The sequence below is a fragment of the Apium graveolens genome, chromosome 7, assembly GCF_009905375.1.
Source record: "Apium graveolens cultivar Ventura chromosome 7, ASM990537v1, whole genome shotgun sequence".
NCBI classification, from domain to species: Eukaryota; Viridiplantae; Streptophyta; class Magnoliopsida; order Apiales; family Apiaceae; genus Apium; species Apium graveolens.
This window is the reverse complement of record NC_133653.1, coordinates 163791376-163815293: the sequence shown is the minus strand read 5'-3', so window position 1 is coordinate 163815293 and position 23918 is coordinate 163791376. Positions and strand designations below refer to the sequence as shown.

Genomic DNA, 23918 nt, shown 5'->3' with positions numbered 1-23918 from the left:
CACTTGCAGCATTTTCTCTTGCTCTTCTTTTTTCCCGTTCTACCAGTCATTCAGCTAAAACAAATCTCCATGCCCTGGTTGCAAAATCCTTGTTCTTCAGTATGCTTATCACCCTTTTGATTTATATGGGTGAAAATGTATCCATTAAGCCTTTGCCAAGAAATGTAAAGGATCCATCCTGATAGTAGATTCTTACATCCCTTAGTGTTACAACCCAAACTTTGACCATTTCTTCAGCTAATTATTGAAAGTAGTCTTCATCTGAGATGCATCAGTTTAGAGGTAGTAAATCACTTTGATTAAAACAGTTCCAAATGGCCCTCTCAGTTACTTGCAATTTGTTTGGTTTTCTCCCAACAGATTTGTAATGAAGTTTGGTTGGTGGCTTAATAGAAGGTAAGTTTGATATTTTCTTTAGAGATGTTTGGCATGAGGTGATTGGTATTTTCAGAAGGGTGTTAGCAGTTTATTTTTACAAGAATTTTGGCTTTGAGGTTTGAGGTGGTTTGGTATTTGAGTTTTTTGGCTTAGAAGGTTGAGCTTGATTATTTTGGATTTTTAGGGTTTGTTGTTGTGGTTCTGAGGTGTCTTCCTTCTTCTTCCTTCTTCTCTCTTCCCCTCTCTTCTTATTATCTTGCTTCTTCTCATCCTGCTTCTTATCTTTGCTTCCAGTTGCTCTAGAGGTTTGAATTGGATTTGAGCCAGAAGGAGGTTGATCATCTTGCATCTGCTCATAATCATCCTTATCATCCTTTAAGTTGTATTGTAGGTTTGGAAACATGGTATCAACATTCACAAGGTATCTATCAAGAATTCTAATCATCTCTTCATCTTCAATTTTCTTGTTCTTTTTGTATTTCAGATCAGATTGAAGAGTCATGATCAACCTCATGTTTCATCTTACACAGTTCTTAGGAATATTAAAGATTTTGCATCTTTTAGTCTGAGGACAGATGTAGGCCATACCCTTGCTTAGATAGAGATAGGCTTCAGGAAAAGCATCTATCTGAGCCTTTTTTAAGTTCATGTAGCAATTGTGTGTCCTCTAGAATGACTGTATGTACTTTGTTAATCACTACATCCAGCTCATATGCTCTCAATTTCTGAATATTGGAGAGAGACACTAGTAGACATCTGTCCATTCCATTGTTATTCATATTAGCCACAATCCTCTTTTCCAGAAAGTTATCAACTTTGACAATCACCACTCTAACAAAGTTGATGTTGTTGGCCAAAGCTTTCTTGTATATGATATAGTTGTTGTGGAGAGACACCCTCAAGCCTGCTAGAAGTTCATTGAATTCTTGATCTTGGCAGGGTCCTTCTGCAGCTTTTAGAAGTCTGTCCTTTCCAACATCTTTAGGTAGTTGAGCTTTTGAAGAACTTTGACCAGTTTGAGTAGAAGATGTCAATTTTCCAGGCTCCTTTGATTTACCAGCATCCCTAGATTGTTGAATCCTAGCTTCTATCTCCCCCTTAGTCTTGGAAACAGGTATGAGTAGGGGAGTTGGAATTTCTGGCCTTATAGTCTCAGGAAGTGCAGGCAATAAAATATTAAGCTTTCCCATGATAGCTCCTAAGGCCACAGAATTTTGTATTTGTACATGTTTGTGGGAGTCCATTAGGGTCTGTATGTCTGCTTGTTGACTCTGCACTAGAGTAGTGAGAGCTTGCACTTGAGCTGTGAGTGAGTCATTGGAGGACTGCAAAGTTGAAACTTGTTCTTGAAGAGCTTGAATTTGTAAATTTGTGGATGTAGAAGCAGGTTGTTGAGAACTTGAGGGAAGAGAGGCACCAAAGGTGTCTTGGACAACTTGCTTGATTCCTTCCATAAGCAAAGAGAAGGCTCATACCTACTTTGATGAAGCTGGTTCAATTTGGCTTTTCTATCATTGGAGTTGAATATATGTTGTTGAACCACCTCATGCAAAGCTATGTTGTTGGACCTCTGTCTCATATGAGAGAATGATGGCTTGATAATCCTGGTTAGACATATCTGAGTTAGCAGTTGTTGAGATATTTGAGCAAGTCCAGACAATTGATCAACTAGAAGATCATCTACAGTTGTTGGTTGAGCTTCAGCTGCCTTTAAACATTGGTAGATGAGGTGTGGTTGTTGTGGTTGAGAAGTAGAAAGTTGATCTGATGAAATTGAACCACATGTGACTAAGGTAACAGTTTGACTCACAGATTACTCTGTGGTTTTGACAGTTTGTTGTTCCTCACTTGTGGTGGGAACCTCCAGTTGAATTGGAGGGGAGTTAGCTAGGTTAATGTCATGTAATCTAGCCTCAAACCCATGTTCATTTTGCGGTGATCTTACACTTGAATGTGCTAAACTTGCCTCCCCTATAGCAGGATCATTGGCAGTTGTACTCCTAGCTTCAATTGTGAGTGCAATATCAGTTAGAGTTATGAGGGGAGTTATTCCTGTAATAGGAACCTCCAATTTAATTGGAGAGGATTTAGATAGATCCCCCTCAGGAGTACTAACCTCAAACCTAATAGCCTGTGAAGGCTGATTTGTACATAAAGGTGCATTTGTAACTACTATGGGGTCTTCTGGTAAAAACTGATGGATCCCCCATGTTTGTGATAGTGTCATCAAAGTCTACCCCAGCTAGTAGCCTCTCCCCATCTAGATTTGGTGTCTGGGTGGTGAGCAAGGTTTCTTGAACCAAGTCACTTGAAGTTGGCAACACTTGATGATTAGATTCAAGTGTTTGACTATAAGATGAAGAAATTTTAGAAATCAAGTTTTGAATCTCAGATTGGAGTGTTGACAGCTCCCCCTGAGTAGAAGAGGGAGCTTCAAGTGATGTGCTCTCCTTGTGTGTGCCATCCTTATGTCTCCTTTCATTCACTTGAATTTGTTCAAGTGATGATTGTGCAGACTCTTTACAGGGTGCACTAGGGAGAGTGCTCTTTTCAAAAGAGACACCCTATTGAGAGGGTACCCCTAGAGTCTGTTCTTGTCCCTATTTTACAACTACATCCTTTTGGGAGGATGCAGAGGTGGCTTGAGTGGTCAACTCTAAGTTTTTAGCCTTCTTTACTTTCTTTTTGACTAAGGGTGACTCAGTTTCTGTTTGTTCCTCACCACTCTCATTTATGATTTTTAGGTTTGCTTGATGTCTCTTCTTTTTACTCACTTCACCCTTTCGAGAGGATGAAGTGGTTGGCTTCCTAGCTTCTAGTGGTATAGAAAAAGTGGTTTCAGCTTGGGAAGGCCCCTGTTGGTTGTCCTGTATTTGTACTTCCACAGAGACATGAGCCATAGATGTACTAGATTCAACATTTGACCTCATGTCAGGCATGGGGTAAGGGTAAGTCTTAAACCTCTCCATCATTAATGGAGTGATTTTGAGACTTACAGTTACATTGTTCTTTGTAGTAAGTGATCCAAATATAATTTTGGACACTTACTTACAATTGCCTATTTTTGTGCTATTTATACCATTAAGTAAATGAAAGTCTGATACTTTATGATTTAAAGTAGACATGATAAATCTAGGAAAGAAAATTTCCTTACCTCTTGCAGCTAGGGGCATTGTGAGCCTGGTGCCAAGTTCTTCGAGGATCAATAGACCAACATTCAATTGTGTGTTATGGGCTATGGAGAACACCAGCTTCTATACCACACATGATATGTTGTTATATCATGTTTTTCTTCAGGTGAAGGCCCTCACTATAAAATAAAACAAGAAGGACCATTCTTTCCTCAGGTTTGTTCTTTTCAGACTTGCTAGGTTGATTCTTCCACTATAGTTTATGAAATCCATGAACTCATCTAGCTCATCCTGGTACAATGACTTATCGATAAGTCATAATGAAGCTTATCGAGAAGTCCTTCGAGAAGTCAGAAAATTGATTTATCGAGAACTCACTCGAGAAGTCTTAAAATGACTTTTTGATAAGTCAATTAGACTTATCGAAAACTCAGTTCTCTATACTTTTGATTACTTTGATTCTGCCTTGTGTTAATTTTACATACTGAAAATGCAAATCAACATTTAGACATTTTTCTTAGAATTTGAAAAATTCCAAGCTAAATTTTGAATTTTGAAAAATAAATATGCAAAAATTCTTAAATATTTATAATTCATATTCCAGTTAATTTTCAATTAAATCAAAATAATTTTGGTCCACTAGAAACTATTTCGCTGCAAAATATTAGCTGAGTTCTTGCCTTAGGATGAAGACTTTAACATTCCAATTTCACCTACAAGTCTAGTGAAAGTTGCTTCATCCAAAGGTTTAGTAAAAATGTCAGCTAAGTGTTTTTCTGTTGGAACAAAAATTAGCTCAATGGTACCATTTGCAACATATTCTCTGATAAAGTGGTACCTTATGTAACACCCCCAAATCCGGGGTCAGAAGATTTGGTCGTCACTATGAAACCTCAATCCAAATTAACCTGTTTAATTAATAAATAAATGCCAGCAACTCAAATTTAGCATCTGTGACCCCTACCACACCCAAGATCTTTTCAGGTTACAGTTCTAGAAACAAGATATCCAAATTCCACAAACAAATTTTTCACTTTCTTTTAAAAATCTTTTTGAACAAATCCAAATCTCGAGACTAACCCGCTAGTATAACTTCGAAAAGAAGTATACTAGGCCTAACTTTATAAAACATAACTATAATATAATATAATATAAACAACTTTACAAAAAAGAGCTTACACTAGTCCGCAAACCTTGGACCAACCACCTTCCAAAAGCTTCTTCTTTGCTTCTTCAAATTACGCGTCTAAACATCGCAAGCTAATCCTCAGTGGAAGGTTAAATTTAAAAACAGGAAAGTATGAGCGAAATAAATGCTCAGCAAGTTCAGTATAACATATATATAGTGTTTTTGATATAAAACCGACATCTGCACTAGAGCATAATGTTTAAAATTATAATTGTTGAATCAGAAAATTTTAGTTCAGGAATCCCAGAATTGGTTACTTAAATGTATTAAAAATCCTTTTGATATTTTTGAGCGAAATGCTTCAGCAATACTTTGAATCTTGACGAGAACAAAACTCGCAAAATAGTGTTTACGGAAATATCGTAAACAACAATAACATGAAATAGTGATTATGGACTGAATCATAAACTTTATTCAAAACTGAACTCTTGATAGTAATACTCATTTTGTTTTCATATCAAATTAGATATCAATACGAACTTTGATGCTCACAACATCCCATACTGAAATTAACATCAATCATCTATATTATTACCACCTTTGATATTTAACAGCAAACTAAGTATCAACATCAACCAGAATCTTAATCAAAACTGCATTTCATCTTTTTATACAGAACAGAAACACTTGATAAATCACTCATTATATGATTATCAAAAGCAATATAATAATTTAGATTGGAATCCTCGAACGACGGTGCGTTGCCGTCGGTGATCAGCCGCAGAGCAACATCGGTATGCCGAAGTATATCCAACTAAACAAAGGGGTACCCAAGGAACATATTGGCCTAGCAAGGTATTATATCCTGTATAATACATAGCTCACGTTGGACTACCGCCACGGCTTCTTATGCAACCATCCAATCTTAAAACATTTTATTGAAAGGGGTCATAATAATCGACACCCTTATAAATTTTTATTCCCCCATTCACTTGGGCAGGAATATTCGCAAAACCAAATTATTTTTCTCGAAATCCCAAAACATTTATAAATCCATTAATTTGATAAGTAAAAACACTTAACTATTCTGAACATAGAATATCAGAAGAGTACTTGCATAATAAGCATTTAATTTAGCGATATGTAAAACATTTATCTATTCTGAACTGAGAATAAGAAAACAATACTTGCATAATCATAAGTAGTTGGATATGTAAAGTATTAAACTATTCTGGAATTAGAATAGCAAAGAAAACTTGCCTTTGAGATTTAGCAGTTAGTCACACTGACAGTAACGTAATTATCTCAGTCTGCATCTCAAGATATCACCATTTCTTATTCCAACAATTCAGTGATATGCTGCTCCTGCGATTGCTAGAAGCTTAATAGTCAAAACTATTCCATTTTACTATTTATCCAACATCTGATGCTGATCGTCTCGAGCGATGCATATCTATAATTAAAAGATATAACTTTAATCGTCTAAACGGTAATTACTCGACGAACTGCGAGTCAAAACCCTATCATCTATCCATATGATAGCCCACAGATCAATAAAACAATCAAATACAAGACTCTTGACCCATGTACACACGTAATTCACATAGCACGTAAACACGTGACTCACATATCACATAATTCATATAACACATGACTCGGTTCGTTAAAGATTAAACTCGATATGTTTAAAACTGAAGTCAGGTCAAAAATATGATTTATCGCTCAATAATTGACTCAGAATGACTCGTAAAACAAGAAACCTTTTGAAACAAAAGAATTTGTGTCTCGAAAGTATTTTTAATAGAAGCAGAATATGTTTCTAAGTCTAGCGCGTTTGTTTCGTATTAATTGGACGAACGGTCTATTTTCTACAAATAAAATACAAATAATTCAATTAATAATAATATTAATTGAATATTCAATACATTTATATAAATTTTAAAAGCTCAAAATAATTTTAGAAGATTATTTGACTCAATCATAAATAATTACACTTCATTCAACTATTTATAAATAAAAATTAATCAATTAAATAAATTAATCGATGAATTAAATGAATAAATATTTAATCAAAACAAATTATAAATAATTAAATTAAATTAAAATAGATATTTTACAAAAAAAAATTGAAATAACGTCTTTGTAACATGGACTTTTCCCCGGGGTCAGAACCCCTCAAATTAATTTCAAACAATACAATCCAACTTTACCCTAATAAAATCAATAAATTTAAAACACATCATGAATTATATTTGCACGTATAATCACGCCAGAAATGCAAAACACGGTCAAAAGTGACTTCTAAAACAACTTCTAAAAATTATTAAATGAATATATAAATACAAACATGCTATAATATACTTGATAAGGAGTAAAATATACCCTGATTACGTAATTAATATCGCAGTAATTATACCAGAGTTGGGCTGACAGTTAAGCCCATTAGAAAGGGCCCAAAACCCTGAATATTAATTAATTACGAAATTAATTAATAAGGGATAAATCAGCTGATGATAAAGTCCAAATAAGGATACAATTCCTTGGAGATTGGCCTCCAAGAAATCACATAGGGTAAGGAATCAGTTTCCTACTTCCTAGGACTCGAAAGTTCATTCTAATTCTGAGACTTGTCCACCAAGTCTCCTAACCATAGTCCAATTCAAGGACTCCCGACATCTATATAAGGGACCTCACCCCACAAATCAGAACTACATTTTTTGGCTTGATTTTCTAATTCACAGAGATACGTAGGCATCTCGTAAAGGCAGAGTTAAGCTACGAAACACGAGAGCAGCCATTAAAGGCCTTGAGCTCCCGAACCCGAGTAATAAATACAGCAGTTAATAGACCCTAAGTTTTTATCCATAACATTTGGCGTCGTCTGTGGGAAAGCATAACAACAACCATGGCGAGAACACGGAGTGGAAACAGTGCCCAAGAAGGAACACCAGTTGGAACAACTCAAATGATTTTGTCAACGGTGGAGATACCCCCACGCTCGTCCTACACCTCTACCCAAGGAGGAACCCCGATAGGGACAACCGAGTCTCAGCCACAAGGGACGAATCCCCCAACTCTACAAGGGATAAATCCCCTAGCTCCTCAAGGGACGAATTCCCAATTTCAGCAGCTACATACACCTGTGAATCCTCGACCCGTTGGGTACGAGTATTCTACTGTTGTGACCACAAACCCCCCATATGGGATGCCCCTATACCCTGAGGTTGGAGGAAGTGGACATGCTAAACGAAGTGAAGCACAATGGAAGACGCCCCAATATATACGTAGTTTGACTCCTATCCCAGAGGATCTAGAATTCTCTGGCCCTTACAGTGAGAGAGACTCCGAGTCTTCGGATGATGATGTGGCCCTAAGAAGGAGGCGTGCTGGTAAAGAGCCGATGCCTGATGGTAACCGGCATCCTAGGAGCACCTGAGGAACGAATCCCCAAGAAGTACAGGAGAGAATTAGGGCTTACGAGGCTGATATTCAAAGGCTGAAACGCGACCTAGAGGCGCACCTGACCCCCAGAGCCCCACTTCCACCGAGGAGGAGAAATCCTCCTCCAATCATAGACCTGGATGGTCCACAGCAAAGAAGGGCTATTGTCCCAAGGGCTGATCCAAGTGATCTTCTGCCCCTAGGAGATCCTGATGATCCCACTCCACCATTTACTGAAGAGATAATGAATTCCCATATCTCAAGGAAGATTAAGATGCCCACCATCAAAGCTAATGATGGCACTGGAGACCCCGCTAATCATGTCAGGATATTTTCTAATGCACTATTGCTGCAGCCCGTGGACGACGCTATTAAGTGTCAGGCCTTTCCTCAAACTCTGTCGGGAATGGCTCAAAGATGGTATAGTAGTTTGCCTCCGAATTCTATTGGGTCCTTGAGAGAGCTAAGTCAAGCTTTTATGAAGCAATTCATCAGTGTTAGAGTGCATGAGAAAAGTTCAGCATCCCTCATGAGCATTGTACAGGGAGCAAAACAGTCATTGAGAGACTATCTGAATCAGTTTACCAAGGAAGCTTTGAAGGTCCCAGACCTTGATGACAAGGTAGCTATAATAGCACTGCAACAGGTAACTAGGAACGAATTCTTCAAGATGTCATTAGCCAAGCGCCCTTCTAAAAGCATGTTGCAGCTCCAAGACAGGGTCGGGAAGTACATCAAAGTGTAAGAGAGCATGAGGAAGATGGTAGTGAATAATGAATAACGAGCCCGCTGGTGGCAAGAAGCGAAAAACTGATTTGGAATATATTGCTAAGGACAAGTATCCTAGAACTGAGCAAAGCAATGATTCAACCCCGAAGAAGGGAGGACCTGGACAAAAGTTCACTGAATATGCTAAGTTGAATGCTCCTAGAAGTCAGATCTTGATGGAGATTAAGAAGGATAGAGATGTTCGCTGGCCTAAGCCTCTGACGGCTGATCCTATGAAGTTAGATAAGAGCAAATATTGTTGATTTCATAAGGACGCTGGCCATGACACCGATGAGTGTAAGCAACTGAAAGATGAGATAAAACTCCTTATTCGAAAGGGAAGGCTAAGCAAATATACTGGAGATGGCGGAGATATGAGTAATAATGGAAGAAGGAACTTTGATGATTGCGAAAGGGATCAGGATGATCAGGGGTGAAATTCCCAACCCCGAGGACCCGTGATTAACACAATCTTTTGAGGACTACAACCCCGAGGGCCAGTGATAAATACAATTTTTGGAGGACCAACTGCTGCCGGTTCATCCAGAAACTCGAAGAAAGCCTATATGAGAGAAGTTATGCATATTGTCGGAGAAGCCCCGAAGAGGGCTAGGACATGAGTAAAAATGACGTTCGATGATTTTGATTTAGAGGGTGTCAAATTTCCTCATGACGATCCTCTGGTCATAACACTGATAATAGGGAACAATCCAGTAAAAAGAGTCCTTGTAGACAATGGTGCCTCAGTGGACATTTTGCTTCATGATACCTTTATACGGATGGGTTATAAGGATTCCTAGTTAACCCCAACCGATATGCCGATATATGGTTTTGCTGGAGTCAAGTGCCCCGTGGAAGGAATAATTAAGTTGCCGATGGCTATAGGACAGGAACCAAGACAAGCAACATAGATGTTGGATTTTGTAGTGGTAAAGGATGGATCAATTTACAATGCAATCATGAGAAGAACAGGAATACATGCTTTCAAGGCAGTCCCTTCTTCTTACCATTCAATAATGAAGTTTCCCACCCGGAATGGGATTGGAGAAGAGAGATGAGATTAAAAGATGGCAAGGAGTTGTTATGTGTCCTCTCTTAGGGAAGATGGAGTTGGGGGCATGTTCTGCCTATCGAAGACCTGGATATTCGTGAAAATGATGAGAAAAGAGGGAAGCCAACAAAAGATTTGGTTCTGGTTCCTTTGGCTCCCGAGGATCCTGAGAAAGTAACTTTCATTGGAGCATCACTAGAGGAGCCCCTTCGAGGGTTAGTGAAGTTTTTATAAAAGAATATTGATGTATTTGCATGGTCGGCAGCTGATACGCCTAGCATAGATCCAGAACTGATCACTCACAAGCTGAACGTAGATCTAAATCAAAAGACTGTGAAATAAAAGAAAAGAAGTTTTGCTCTAGAGAGGCAAGAAGCTATTAAGCAAGAAGTAGAGAAGCTCTTAGAGGCTGCTTTCATTAAGGAGATACAGTTTTCGAAATGGTTAGCAAACCCTGTGATGGTGAAGAAGGCTAATGGAAAATGGAGAATGTGCGTGGATTTCACCGATCTAAATGACGCATGCCCAAAGGACTATTTTCCGTTTCCAAGGATATACACGTTGATAGATGCTACTGCTGGTCATGAGATGCTGAGCTTCATGGATGGATTTAGTGGATACAATCAGATCAAGATGCATAAGGATGACATCCCAAAGGTATCATTCATTACCGACTTTGGTGTTTTTTGTTATCTTGTTATGACGTTTGGTCTCAAGAATGCAGGAGCCACCTATCAAAGGTTGATAAATAAGATTTTCAAGGATCTTATTGGTAAGACTATGGAAGTTTATGTCGATGACATGTTATTCAAGAGTCTAGTGAAGACTGACCACATAACCCATTTGAGGGAAACTTTTGAGATCTTGAGATATCATAAAATGATGCTAAATCTTGCAAAGTGTGCTTTCAGAGTGGGGTCTAGAAAGTTTTTGGGAATGATGGTCTCCAACAGAGGTATCAAGGCCAATCCTGATAAAATAAAGGATATCCTGGATATGGAACCACCGCATTTCATAACGGACGTTCGGAAACTCACTGGAAAAATCGACGGTCTAGGGCGTTTCATCTCCAAATCCGGAGACAAGTACTTTCCATTCTTCAAATCCCTGAAGAAGGTTAAAGATTCTGTATGGACAGAGGAAAGCCAAGAGGCATTTGAAGGATTGAAAAAATATATGGTTCAAGCCCCGGTGTTGGCCAAGTCAGTCCTGAATGAAGTTTAATACTTATATTTGGCCGTCTCAGAAAATGCCATGAGCGCTGTATTGGTTAAGGAGGAACTTAAAGTCCAGAAACCCATATACTATGTTAGTAAAATTCTGCATGGAGCTGAGTTAAATTATTCAACTATATAAAATTTTGCTTTAGCCTTGGTGATGGCTTCAAGGAAGTTGCGTCCTTATTTTCAGGCTCACAAAACTGAAGTGCTAACAAATCAGCCCTTGAGAAACATCATTCATAGTCCCAAAGCTAGTGGGAGGTTGATTAAATGGGCAATAGAGTTGGGAGAATTTGACATCAAGTACAAGCCACGAACGACAATAAAAGCCCAGGCATTGGCTGACTTCGTGGTGGAATGTACCATACCCAACCAAGAAGTCGGGGGGCAGGAAGATACTATACCTCAAGACACGGAAGATTGTAAAGGAGACAAAGAAAAAGGGGGTTAAAGAGAAGGAATATTGGGTTCTTTATTTTGATGGGGCATCAAAAATAAATTCGAGTGGAGCAGGGCTTGTTTTACAAAGCCCAGATGGGTTCTTGATTGAATACACCATGAAGTTAGACTTCCCAACCACAAATAATGAAGCTGAGTAAGAAGCTCTGATAACTGGCCTCGGTTTAGCGGGAACATTGAGGGTCAAGAAGTTGAAAGTCTGTGGGGATTTAAAGCTTATTATATCCCAGGTCAATGGAGAGTTTGAGGAAATAGATGATATAATGGCTAAGTATGTCCGCCTAGTAAAGGCTGTGATGACTCTGTTCGATGAATGATTTTGAGCACATTCCAAGGGAGGAAAATTCTAAGGCGGATGCGTTGTCTAAATTCGCTTCATCAGAGACAGAGAAAAGTTCCGGAAGTGTGTATTTCCGTGTTTTGAAAACACGGAGCATTGATATTAAGCTTGTAGCCCCTATAGGGATGTGGACATCATGGATAGATCCCATTAAGGCCCATATTCAAATTGGTTGGCTACTAAATGACGTGACTGAAGCACAAAAATTGGATGTTCGAGCACTGAGATATTCCTTGATCGATGGGATTCTATACAAAAGATCTTATGTGGTTCCTTATTTAAGATATCTCAGACCTGATGAGGCACATTTAGCTCTTAAAGAAGTACACAAAGAAATCTGTGGACAACACTTGGGGGGCAGAGCACTGGCACATAAGATAACCTGTTTAGGCTTATTGTCCAGAGATGATGGCCGATGCCAAAGACTATGTGAAGAAGTATGAACGTTTTCAGAAACATGCACCAGTTGTTCGACAACCTCCTGAGATGCTGACTTCCATCATTCCCCCATCCCTTTTGCTATGTGGGGAATGGATATACTAGGGCCTTTTGCCATGGCCGCTGCATAAAGGAAGTTCCTGATTGTGGCTATAAATTATTTTACTAAGTGGATCGAAGCCAAACCTTTAGCCAAGATCACAACCAAACAGGTAGCACAATTCTTGTGGGAAAATATCATGTACAGATATGGAATTCCCCGAATCCTGGTCACCGATAATGAAACACATTTCAATAATGAAGAGTCTAGGAAGTATTGTGAAAAGAACGAAATCGACTTGAGATTCACCTCTGTTGCTCACCCCCAAGCTAATGGGCAGGAAGAAGTTGCAAATCAGATCATCCTTGATGGGTTAAAGAAGAGGATTGAAAAGTCCATAAATAATTGGGTGGATGAAATACTGCCAATACTTTGGGCATACAGAACTAGATGTAGAGTCACAACTAGAGCAACGCCTTTCATGTTATCATACGGGGTAGAGGCGGCAGTACCGGTAGAAATATCACATTCGTCTCCCAGGATCCAAGCTTTTAATATTGAGGAAAATGAAGAGGGGCAAAGATTATCCCTGGATTTAATAGATAAAGTACGAGATGCGGTGCACGCAAAGAAAATGGAATATCAGAAAAAAACCTCTTTCTATTACAACCTAAGGGTGAAAGAGAGAATCTTCAAGCAAGGAGATTTGGTCCTGAGAAAAGTGGAAGCTTCTGGAGTAGGGCAGAAGGGAAAGCTCGCCCCAAATTGGGAAGCGCCATATAAGGTTAAGAGCATTCAAGGAAGAGGAACTTATAAGTTAGAGACCATGGAAGAAGAAGAAATTCCTCGGACTTGGCAAGCTCAAAACCTAAAAGTTTACTATCTATAGTTTATCCATAATATAGTGGAAACAAGGTTGAAAAGCACCTTGAAGCTTTGCTTGCTTAGGATTTCATACGTTAGTTTTATAAAACTATTATTTCAAAATCTAGTTCTACAAAGAATTATGGAAGGGATGAATCCCAAGAGTTTACAGTTTATAAAGTTTTCATAAACTTGTCTTAGAACTATTTGGTTCATGCCATATATGATTCAACTTGCTTATCTATTCAGTACAAGTACGAAAAAAATTTAAGGGAAAGCTACGAAAAAGCAAACTATCTATAACTCCCATGAAATAGTGCAAGTACTTGGAAGAAATGGTAAAAAACAAACAAATTTAGAAATAACATAAATAATCCCCGAAGGGAAATAAGTTCAGAGTATAGTAAGATAAGATAAAAAAAACAAACATAAAGTCTATAAAGACTAAAGAAAACTACTCCTCCATGTTGGAGCCATCCTTCCCCTGCTCCTCCCCAGTATCTCCCTTCTCAACATTTGCACAAGGCTCGACATCCTTTACAGGAGAAGCTGGAGGAGAAGTAGTGTTGGGATCTAAGAAACGAACATCTGTCTGGTGAGAGTTGAAGAGAGCATCCAGGCTATCCTCTGTCTCCGGCTGCTCGGGACTTATAAAGTCCTTGGGATCTATTAAGCCCGGATGCTTCTCAGAATTTGCTTTTACAGCTGCATCCCACCCCTGGGTAAAATGAAGAGGATAAAGACCCTCATCGTGAATTTCTATGAGATTCTTAAATTTCGCAGAGTCCATATAGTCATCAATGATGGTTTCTTTGTCACTCCGAAGCTTCACCAGCTCAACATAGGCCTTGGACAGCTCCTCCCCCTTGGTCGTTAGCTTCTTCTCGAAAACCTCAGCCCTCTCCTTCCACTTTTTCATCTCCCTCTCAAACTCATCTGAGTTCCCCTTCCAGGACCTAGCTTGATGAAGGGCCGCCTAGAAGTAGGTGTTGCTCTGCACAAAGAAATATGAGTTATTGCAGATTTATAAAAAAAACATAGAAGCTGAAATTAAAAGGTAAGGTAGAAATATTACCGTAGCTTGGGCCTGAGGACCTAGAAGCTCAATAGACTCAATGTCACTCCGCGTGACAATGTCGGTGAAGTCGTGATGAGTTATGGAATGGTATGACCAATCCTTAGCATGCTTGGTGGACCCAACCACCGTGTCACTTCTACTAAAACCCCAGTTGGGCCTAAAGGAGTGCGCCTTGAGTGGAGGATCCACATCATCCACCAATTCCACTACTGGAACATGGGGCCTAAGGAAAGAAGGAGCATCAGGCTTGCTCTTGGGGTCCATGTTGAGCTTGGCCCTCTTTTGGAGGCCAGATTCCCCCTCCTTAGGCTTTTTTATATTGTTAATGGCCTCGCAAGCTTAAATGAAAAAGGATGAAAAACATTAAAATCTGGAACTGATTGAGTTTTAATAAAGAGAAAGAAAAGAAAAAATAGGTTAAGATTACCCCTATCACTAGCCTAAGAAAGGCCCACTTTTTTCAAAGAGAACTCCTCTAAGAGAGTCCATATATCTGTTTTGCCATAATCCGAAATGAGGGCTTGATAAGAAACCTCCTCCTCATTGGTTAGCCTAATACTAGCAGGGCTGTCATCTACTACTTTGAAAAAGGGCCTACGAAAAAGGGTAGCCCAATCGCCTCCGGCCCATGTCAGCCTAACAAATTCGTCTCTCCATTTTGGGTTATTCTCAACAATGGAGTTACCATAAAAAATGTGGGGGATTTTGGGCCTTTGACGTATTGAAACCCTTCCCGGTTGAGTTAAAGCACTGTTATAGAACTAAAATGTTTTTCTAAAAATGGCAACTGAAAGAGGGAATTTATTCCTAAGACATAATACCATAAAATAAATAATATTCCTCCATACATTATGAGGGAGCTAACATGGATTTATTTTTCACATCTGCAAGCAGACGCAAAATGAATTCATGGAAAGGGAACCTAAGACCCGCGGTTAAGGCTCCTCAATAAATAAAGATTGTATCCCCCTCCCAATTACATGTCCTATCCCCAGGGGCGGCCGGTGTAATCCTAAGGTGGGGGGGAGTTTGTACATGGTGTTAAAGGCCTCTATCCTACCATCTAACTCATGAAAAGTATTACCATGGTTGTATGAATCTAAATCAGATAAAGAAGATATTCATCACCTCTAGATTTTATCATATCTATAAGAGAAGTATAAGGAGAATCTATCTAAATGGTGGTACCTCTCTTTGAAGTATTCATCCTGGCCAGCCTAGCAAGATCGCGATCCTCCATTGAAATTCTTGGGAAGAAGGCTTGAAACCCAGAAAAAGGTTGAAGATGGTGGAGCTACAGAGGCAGAAAATGCTGGATATCGCCTTTCTTAGAGGAGAACTAGAGACATTTTGAGAGAATTTGGGAAGTGAGAAATGAATTGAGAATTCTCACTTCTCACCTCACTTATATAGCCGAAAAATCAGGAATGTGAATCGACTAAAGCCCATAGAGGCAAGGCCCAACCTAAGAAATCCCACTAAAAAAGGAAACTTCAGGGACATTCTAGAAATAGAAAAAGAAACTGAAAGGTCGAAAATCGACCAAAATTCCGAATAAAGTAATCGACAAGAGTCCTGATCGAAGGTGAATGAAACCCTGGTCGAATTTTTGTTCGATTAAAGCGGTAAAAAATTACTTCAGTCGATCAGAGTCCTGATCGAAAAAGGAAGAATTTTGATCGAATTTTTGTTCGATTAAAGAGGTAAAAAATCACTTAAGTCGATCAGAGTCCTGATCGAAAAAGGTAGAATTCTGATCGAATTTTCATTCGAATGGTAAAAAATCGCTTTATTAGATCAGAGTCCTGATCGACAACGAGAATAATTCTGATCGAACTTCAGAAAGACCACGGTGTCGGAAACAAGTCCAAATCGATCAGAATCCTAATCGAATCGATCAGGATTTCTGGTCGATTTTACCTTAAATCTCAGTGTCAAAAATATGTCTAAGTTGATCAGAATCCTGATCGATTCGATCAGGATTCCTGGTCGATTTTCCCTCAAAACACAACAATAAGATCCAAGATAATTTGATCAAGATCCTGATCGATTTCGATCAGGAATCCTGATCAAAATTTTGTCGAATAGAATGACAGATTGGCTGCTAGTTAGATCAGGATCCTGATCGATATCGATCAGGAATCCTGGTCGATTTTGCATGACTTCTCTTCGATTTAAGTCAGAAAATTAGGAATAAATCCTAAGAAATTAAGGAAATTGCTTATAAATTCCTGTAAATTTAGAATATTTTCTGGAAATTAGAAATAAATCCCAGAAATTAAGGAAAAATCCAAGAAATTAAGGGAAAATAGAGGAAAAATCTCAGAAATTAAGGGAAAATTCGTGAAAAATACCAGAAAATTCCTAAAAAGAGGGAATAGGTAAAAAGAAAGTAATAGGGAGTTTCCAAAACGACCCTGAAGCCATGAACAAGGCAAATCGTAAGGGAACAAATGAACTTAACTTTTGCGAAATATTTTACGGTTTTCCGGAAGTTGGGGGCAAATGATAGGGAGTAAAATATACCCTGATTGCATAATAAATATCACATTAATTATAACAGAGTTTGGCTGACAGTTAAGCCCATTAGAAAGGGCCCAAAACCCTGAATATTAATTAATTATGAAATTAATTAATAAGGGAAAATCAACTGATGATAAAGTCCAAATAAGAATACAATTCCTTGGCGATTGGACTCCAAGAGATCTCATAGGATAAGGAATCAGTGTCCTACTTCCTAGGACTCCAAAGTCCATTCTAATTCTGAGACTTGTCCACCAAGTCTCCTAACCATAGTCCAATTCAAGGACTCCCAACATCTATATAAGGGGCCTCACCCCAAAAAACAGAACTACGTTTTTTGGCTTGATTCCCTGATTCACAGAGATACGTAGGCATATCGTAAATGCAGAGTTAAGCTACGAAATACGAGAGCAACCATTAAAGGCCTTGAGCTCCTGAACCCTAGTAATAAATATAGCAGTTAATGCACCCTAAGTTTTTATCCATAACAATACCTAAGTATAAAAGCGAAATTTCGAAATCGTTTTCGAAAATAAATTCTAATCACCCCTAGAGATTTTCTCATGTCCGGGAAATATCTCCAAAAAAATCCGAAATTAAATAGTCATAGACATATATACGCCGAGATGCCATGTGGAGTAATCAGCATCGTCAAACTCCTTTTCTACGTTCCGAAAATAAATTAAAACGGAAACTATGCCCCAAATTATTTTCTCTCAAAACTTCGCAATATATATACCTATCCGTAGGTATCGAAGCGCTGATCATTTTTATATATAACAATTGAAATTTGGACGAACGGTTTAAGAGAAATGAATTTTTAAAAATTGAAAATAAAAAAATTATATAACAGAGAAAAGAGACAGAAGAAGGTAAAGGGAAGGGCTGCGGGGAAAAAAGGTTAGGGGAGGGGGTGCGTAATTGGATATATGTTTTGTTTGTTTTATTTATAAACTAGCCACGTAGCCACATAATTTCTGAGTCTCTGCCACGTGTTTGTGGTTATGCTGAAATTAAGACGCGTACCATTTTCTCTCATGGCAACCCAATTTCGTCTCGCGTTTTGTAATTTAATGAACAAACGTGCGGGTAAATAAAACCTGGAAAATTACCAAAATATTTTTAAAATTTCCTAAATATTTAAAAACTAGTAAAATATAAATTTCGTAATTTTTAATACATTTTTGAATCTAACGTCATACCCGCATTTTGATTTTTAAAGAACAAATTTACGAGTGAAACTACCTCGAAAAATTACAAAAATTCTTCTAAAATTCTTGGAATATTTAAAAACCAATAAAATAAAATTTTTATAATTTTTAAAGGATTTTTGAATTGTGCATCATACCCGCATTTTACGATTTAACGAACAAATGTGCGGGTAAATATAACCCGAAAAATTTTCAAAACAATTTTAGAATTTTGAAATACTCAAATACTAATAAAATTTAAGTTTCATAATTTTTGAAGCATTCTTGAATTTAATACTAAATTTACACTTGAAAATAATCAGAAAAATCATTTAGGGATAAATAATTGACAAAATATTATTTTCTAAATTTTATAAATTCTTATAAATAATTATTGAAATTATAAAATCATAAAAATAATTTTAAAGATAATTTAAATATTTATGAAAATAACTTTTCTATAAAAGCAGTTTTAAAGACAAAACTAAAATGATACAACTCAGTAATTAATAATACAAATAATCCTCAATCACAACTAAGTCACGCACAATTAATATTGCATGCGACACATAGCTGAAAGAATATCCACTCAATCCCTAATTTTACTAAACGAACTCAATTTACCGATATCAATAATATTATCGGCTTTCAAATAAACTTTTGAAAATAATACATTTAAGTAAATATTTTTAGAAATTAACACTACAAGGAAAACAGGCTTCAACAACGGTTTATGTCCGTTATCTGATACCCTATTTTTCCGTTGACTATTGAGCCGCCGTCTATTAGTTGGATCAAACCACAGCTGAAAAACATTGTCTGAGATTGTATAGACAATGATTGTGGATTAAGCCCGTCGTATTACATCCAGAAAAGACAATGTTTTTTCCTTGTTTTCGTCAAAACAAACGACATTACTCAAGGATTTTTACAAACTCATAAAACCGTTGTGTCGACTATTTTCGAGAGTATAGCATTAAAACAAGGCATACAACACTTTGTGTCCGACAAACATTGTTGTGTACCCAAACACACAAAAAAAATGAGCTCAGGGAACTCTTGTAATAAATTTCTACAGACAACAGTTTTTTTTGTAAATGGGTGATATGAGCTACAACATACACCTATTTTTTTCTAAATGTGTGTTATGAGCTACAACATACAACTGTTTACTTGTATTAGCGTGTTGTTTGAATACCTTGAGACAATGTTTTAACAATTTAGAGACAATGGTTTTATTATGTTGTTAAAAACTATTTTTTTAGTTTTAAAGAAATGATACTTTTTAGAAGTTCCGGTATTTAAAGTGTTGTGTGATATAAAATATAACCAGCATTCAATAAAAATTAAATGCAAGTTACATATTTAAACAAAATTTCTAAATATTTAAAGTAATCCATTCACCGGAACAAAAGCCGTAAATATACAATGACTAATAAAGAAAAGATAAAGTCTACATGTCTATTTCAAATTCATAATTGATAGAATGCAAGTTCCATGAGAGCGTGATTAGAATCTTGCAACCTTTGAAAGATATTTCTTCTAGAACAAATTGCTTGTTCTGCAATAACCTTCATTGCCACGCCTATCATCCGAGAAATTTGTGTGTTTGCAGTCCTCTCCTAACATAACCTTCCGTAAAATTAAATGCAAACGGAAAAGAAATAAATAGGTGTAATTAGTCTCAACTGTAGGCCAATTTATACTTAGAAGATTCTCATTAAAATATTGATGTGTAAATGAAGAAAAAATTGACCAACAAAGGCAGATCATCCAACTCTAATTGTAACTTGGAAAGGCATTATAAATACTCTCAATAATTTAAATATATCATAATATCTAACTAAATAGTTGTTAGTAAGGTAAACACACGGACCTTGTTTAAAGTAGCAAATGACCTTGTTGACAGTAGCAAATTAGACGCCTACCACGTTACCATAGCTATTAATGATATTACTAAAAATAAACATCATCACAAAAAATTTCAGTCCATCTTCATGCTTCCTAAACTTCCTGCAAGCATTAAGTGTTAATGAATAACGTTTCAGTCTTGAATACGCCATCATGTTAATAAGCATAGATATCAAATATTATTGTCAAGTGGACTTTACTTTTAGCTGAGAAGGGTCAAAAAGAATTATTAGGTCAATAAATTGCATAAAATATACGACAGAGGGAATTTTTTCCTGCACATGACAAGTATACAATACATGGTCACCTTAATATATATATATATATATATATTGCAAGAATCTACCTGCAGGCTAATACCAAATCCGCCCTCTGGTTGGGAGACACATACTTGTACTCTGCTAGAGACTTGCAAGAACATCAAGGAAAGTTTTTCTTTTAACAATTGATGTAGTGCATCTCTTGTACAAATCGAAAGGTTTTCTCTTTTGTTCAGTTTCAATGCTTGAAACCAGATAGTTGTTGCTACTTGCTTTATCTAGAAACTGTGTAGTATCACAATTATTTTCTTTCACAGGGTATACTTCTAAAGATTCCTGCCCTACTATTACTTGACCCTCTGAAATAAAAGCATCACGAGAACAATCATTTTGCACCAATTCAAACACCCTCTTGCTAATCTGATCGAAGCCGAGAAAACAGCTTTATTGTAACAGGTAACTTATCTATAATTATTAATTAGAGACAAAGATACATAAAATTCCATATGTAAAATAATAGAATACATCATGAACAACTAAAATAATATTCCCACGCAATATATACTTTAATGGTTACAATTTAACTGCAGAGCATAATATACTCCTAGCCTACTATCACTTAAAAAGTTAGGATTCATAATATAGGATAATCATTGCAATTGTCTATTTGAGTAAGAAACTATTTATTAAAATTAGAGAGATAATTAGTAAGGCGAAGGTTGGAAAATGCAGACAAAATGATTACAGGTATAGTAATAACAACAAAGAAATGTATTTTTAATATCTTTTTACATTTAAGTAAAACTTAAATCTTTTTGGCAGTCGAAAATTGATAAGTGGCATTTTATACCACTTAGAACGTCTTAAAATGGCTTAAATTGGTGTCTTGAAATCAAGTATTTTGTGTATTTGATGCGTTTTTCTAGTGTTTATGCATTTCAGGGTATTAGTTGCATTTCGGAGGGGGAATCATCAAGAATAAGCTTTGGCATGTGTTCACCATTGCGAGAGGAAAAGAACGGGCAGATTACGGCGAAGAAACGGAGCAAACCTGGATTTTTTCCAGTAGGGTCCTGCGCGCCCGCGCAGCAATGCTGAGCGGCCGCGCAGAAGCCTTGCGCGCCCGCGCAGAAATGCTGAGCGGCCGCGCAGGGTCGGGGAAAAGAATAAATTATTTTAGACTTCTACTTCTGTTTGGCTTCCAACTTCTATGTAATATGAGTTTTATGGGACTATTATATAAGTAGATTAGAGACGTTTTTCACACAGAGAATGAAGGAGATTATGTTTTAGATTGTGTTTTGTGCAAGAAGCGAAGGAGATAAGGAAGAAGACCTATTTAGCACACTGCAGCGAAGAGGAAGCATATATTTGTGTGATTCTTGTTTCGTTGTAGCGTTGGATGCTAGTTTTCTTGCTTTGACTTATTTACTCTTGTGACGTACTCTATTTTAATATAATTAGTTTAGTTATTATTTTCTTGTGTTGTTTATCATGATTTCATATGAACCCATGATGGCGATAAGTTCTATTATGGGCTAATCGTGATCATGGGGTTGCAACGGATTTATTATGGAATTCTTTAGTTAATTGTTTAATACTTTAGTGTGTGGTGATTGCATGATATCTAGTATTGGTTGTGCGTATTCGTCTTATGTGCGTCACGAACATATAAGATAGGGTGTTAATCTCTTGAGAAGCGACGGTGGATCTTGAGATTTAGAACTTACCATGCTAGCATAGGTTCATGTACGTTGTACATGATTAGTGGGTAACTCTAACAGTTTTATTTGCCCTATGTAATCAAAAGGAATAACTTGTGCTTAAATCGTTATGTTGTCAATTTCTGTAGACATATAGGAACTCAACATAATTGATGACTATTCAACTTCTATCTTAATTGTGGATGTTTGGTAGAATGGTATTAGTACAATGAAAGTTGGCTTTTATCAGTTCCGTGTTATTCGATTAATATCATCACTGTCACATGCTAAAGGTAATAACAATGGCTATAGAAGGAAGTAATAATGAAGTTGTGATCTCATGAGTGTTTTATTATTGATAAATTGAAGTGTTAGTTAAGTGGTTAATTAAGTAGTTAATTATAGTTAATATTTAATCAACAATTTTAAGTGTTATCTTAACATTGAGAAGTAATCATACATTGGTGAGTGAGTTTAATTAGACAATAACTTAGTCTGAGTCTCTGAGGGAATGAACTAGAAAGTATTCTATATTACTTGCGAACGCGTATACTTGCGTGAATATTAGTGCATGTTTTCGCCCTAACAAGTTCTTGGCGCCGCTGCCGGGGACTCGGCGTATTTGTTTAGTTTATGTACTTACCATCATTGGTCATTAGGACTCAGTGATTAGGACGTAGTAGTTAATTACTCTTTTCGGTTGTGTTTCAGGTACTTTAGCAAGCGTTTATGCAAACTCGTTCTCGTGCTCGCAAGAGGACCATAGATACAGCTGAGGAGAAAGACGAAGTTCTTGATACTCCGGAGAAGTTAGATTTTGAGGATTCGGATTCAGGAACTGAGCAGAAAGAACCAGTAAACATGGGAGATCGTATTGTTCAAGCTGATCCAGCTCTTATGGATTTTTCTCGGCCTAAAATTGATGACATTCAGTCAAGCATCCTTCATCCGGCTATTCAAGCTAACACCTTTGAAATCAAGCCGGGCACTATTCAGATGGTGCAGAATTCTGTTTCTTTTGGAGGAGCGGCAACTGAAGACCCCAACATGCACATAAGGAATTTTGTCGAGATCTGCAGCACTTTTAAGTATAATGGCATGACTGATGAGGCTATCAAGTTGAGGCTTTTCCCATTCTCACTGAGGGATAAGGCTAAAGACTGGTTACATTCTGAACCAGCTGGGTCCATCACTACGTGGCAAGATCTTGCGCAAAAGTTTCTGGTGAAGTTTTATCCAATGGCAAAGACTGCTGCTATGAGGAGTGCTCTTACTCAGTTTGCGCAGCAACCTACAGAATCTATGTGTGAGGCTTGGGAACGCTACAAGGAAATGTTGAGAAAATGTCCACATCATGGAATGCCAGATTGGATGGTAATCACTGGTTTTTATAATGGTTTGGGGGCCCAATCTCGGCCCATGCTCGATGCAGCAGCTGGAGGAGCCTTATGGGCTAAAAGCTATACTGAGGCATATAATCTTATAGAGACAATGGCTGCAAACGAGCATCAAAACCCAACTCAGAGGATGACGTCAGGCAAGGTCGCAGGTATTCTGGAAGTTGATGCAGCCACCGCTATTGCAGCCCAGCTCCAAGCGCTATCAATGAAGGTTGATTCTCTGGCTACGTATGGAGTTAATCAAATAGCTATGGTTTATGAGCTTTGTGCAGGTTCTCATGCTACGGATCAGTGTTCTCTTGTCAACGAATCTGTTCAGTATGTGAATAATTATCAGCGACAACAGCAGCCTGTGCTAGTGACCTATCATCCTAACAACAGAAATCATCCAAATTTCAGCTGGGGAAATAATCAGAATGCTATTCAGCCACTATATCAGCAAGGAGTGAGTAAACAGTTTAACCCACCTGGATTCCAGCAACCACAGCAGTATGCTACAAGGCAATCATATCCTCAACAGGGAAGTGCAGCTGCACCTACTAGTGCTGTTTTGAGGAACTTAAGCTGTTGTGCAAGAGTCAGGCGGTTTCTATC

At 37.5% G+C, this 23918-nt stretch overlaps 1 non-coding gene across 1 annotated transcript; it reads right to left on the bottom strand.

Moving 5' to 3' along the window:
- Positions 1-23178: 23178 nt before the first annotated feature.
- On the bottom strand, positions 23179-23285 carry LOC141675326 (small nucleolar RNA R71). The gene has a single exon (XR_012555984.1). It is a non-coding gene; the product is annotated as a small nucleolar RNA R71 (small nucleolar RNA).
- Between the last annotated feature and the right edge of the window lie 633 nt (positions 23286-23918).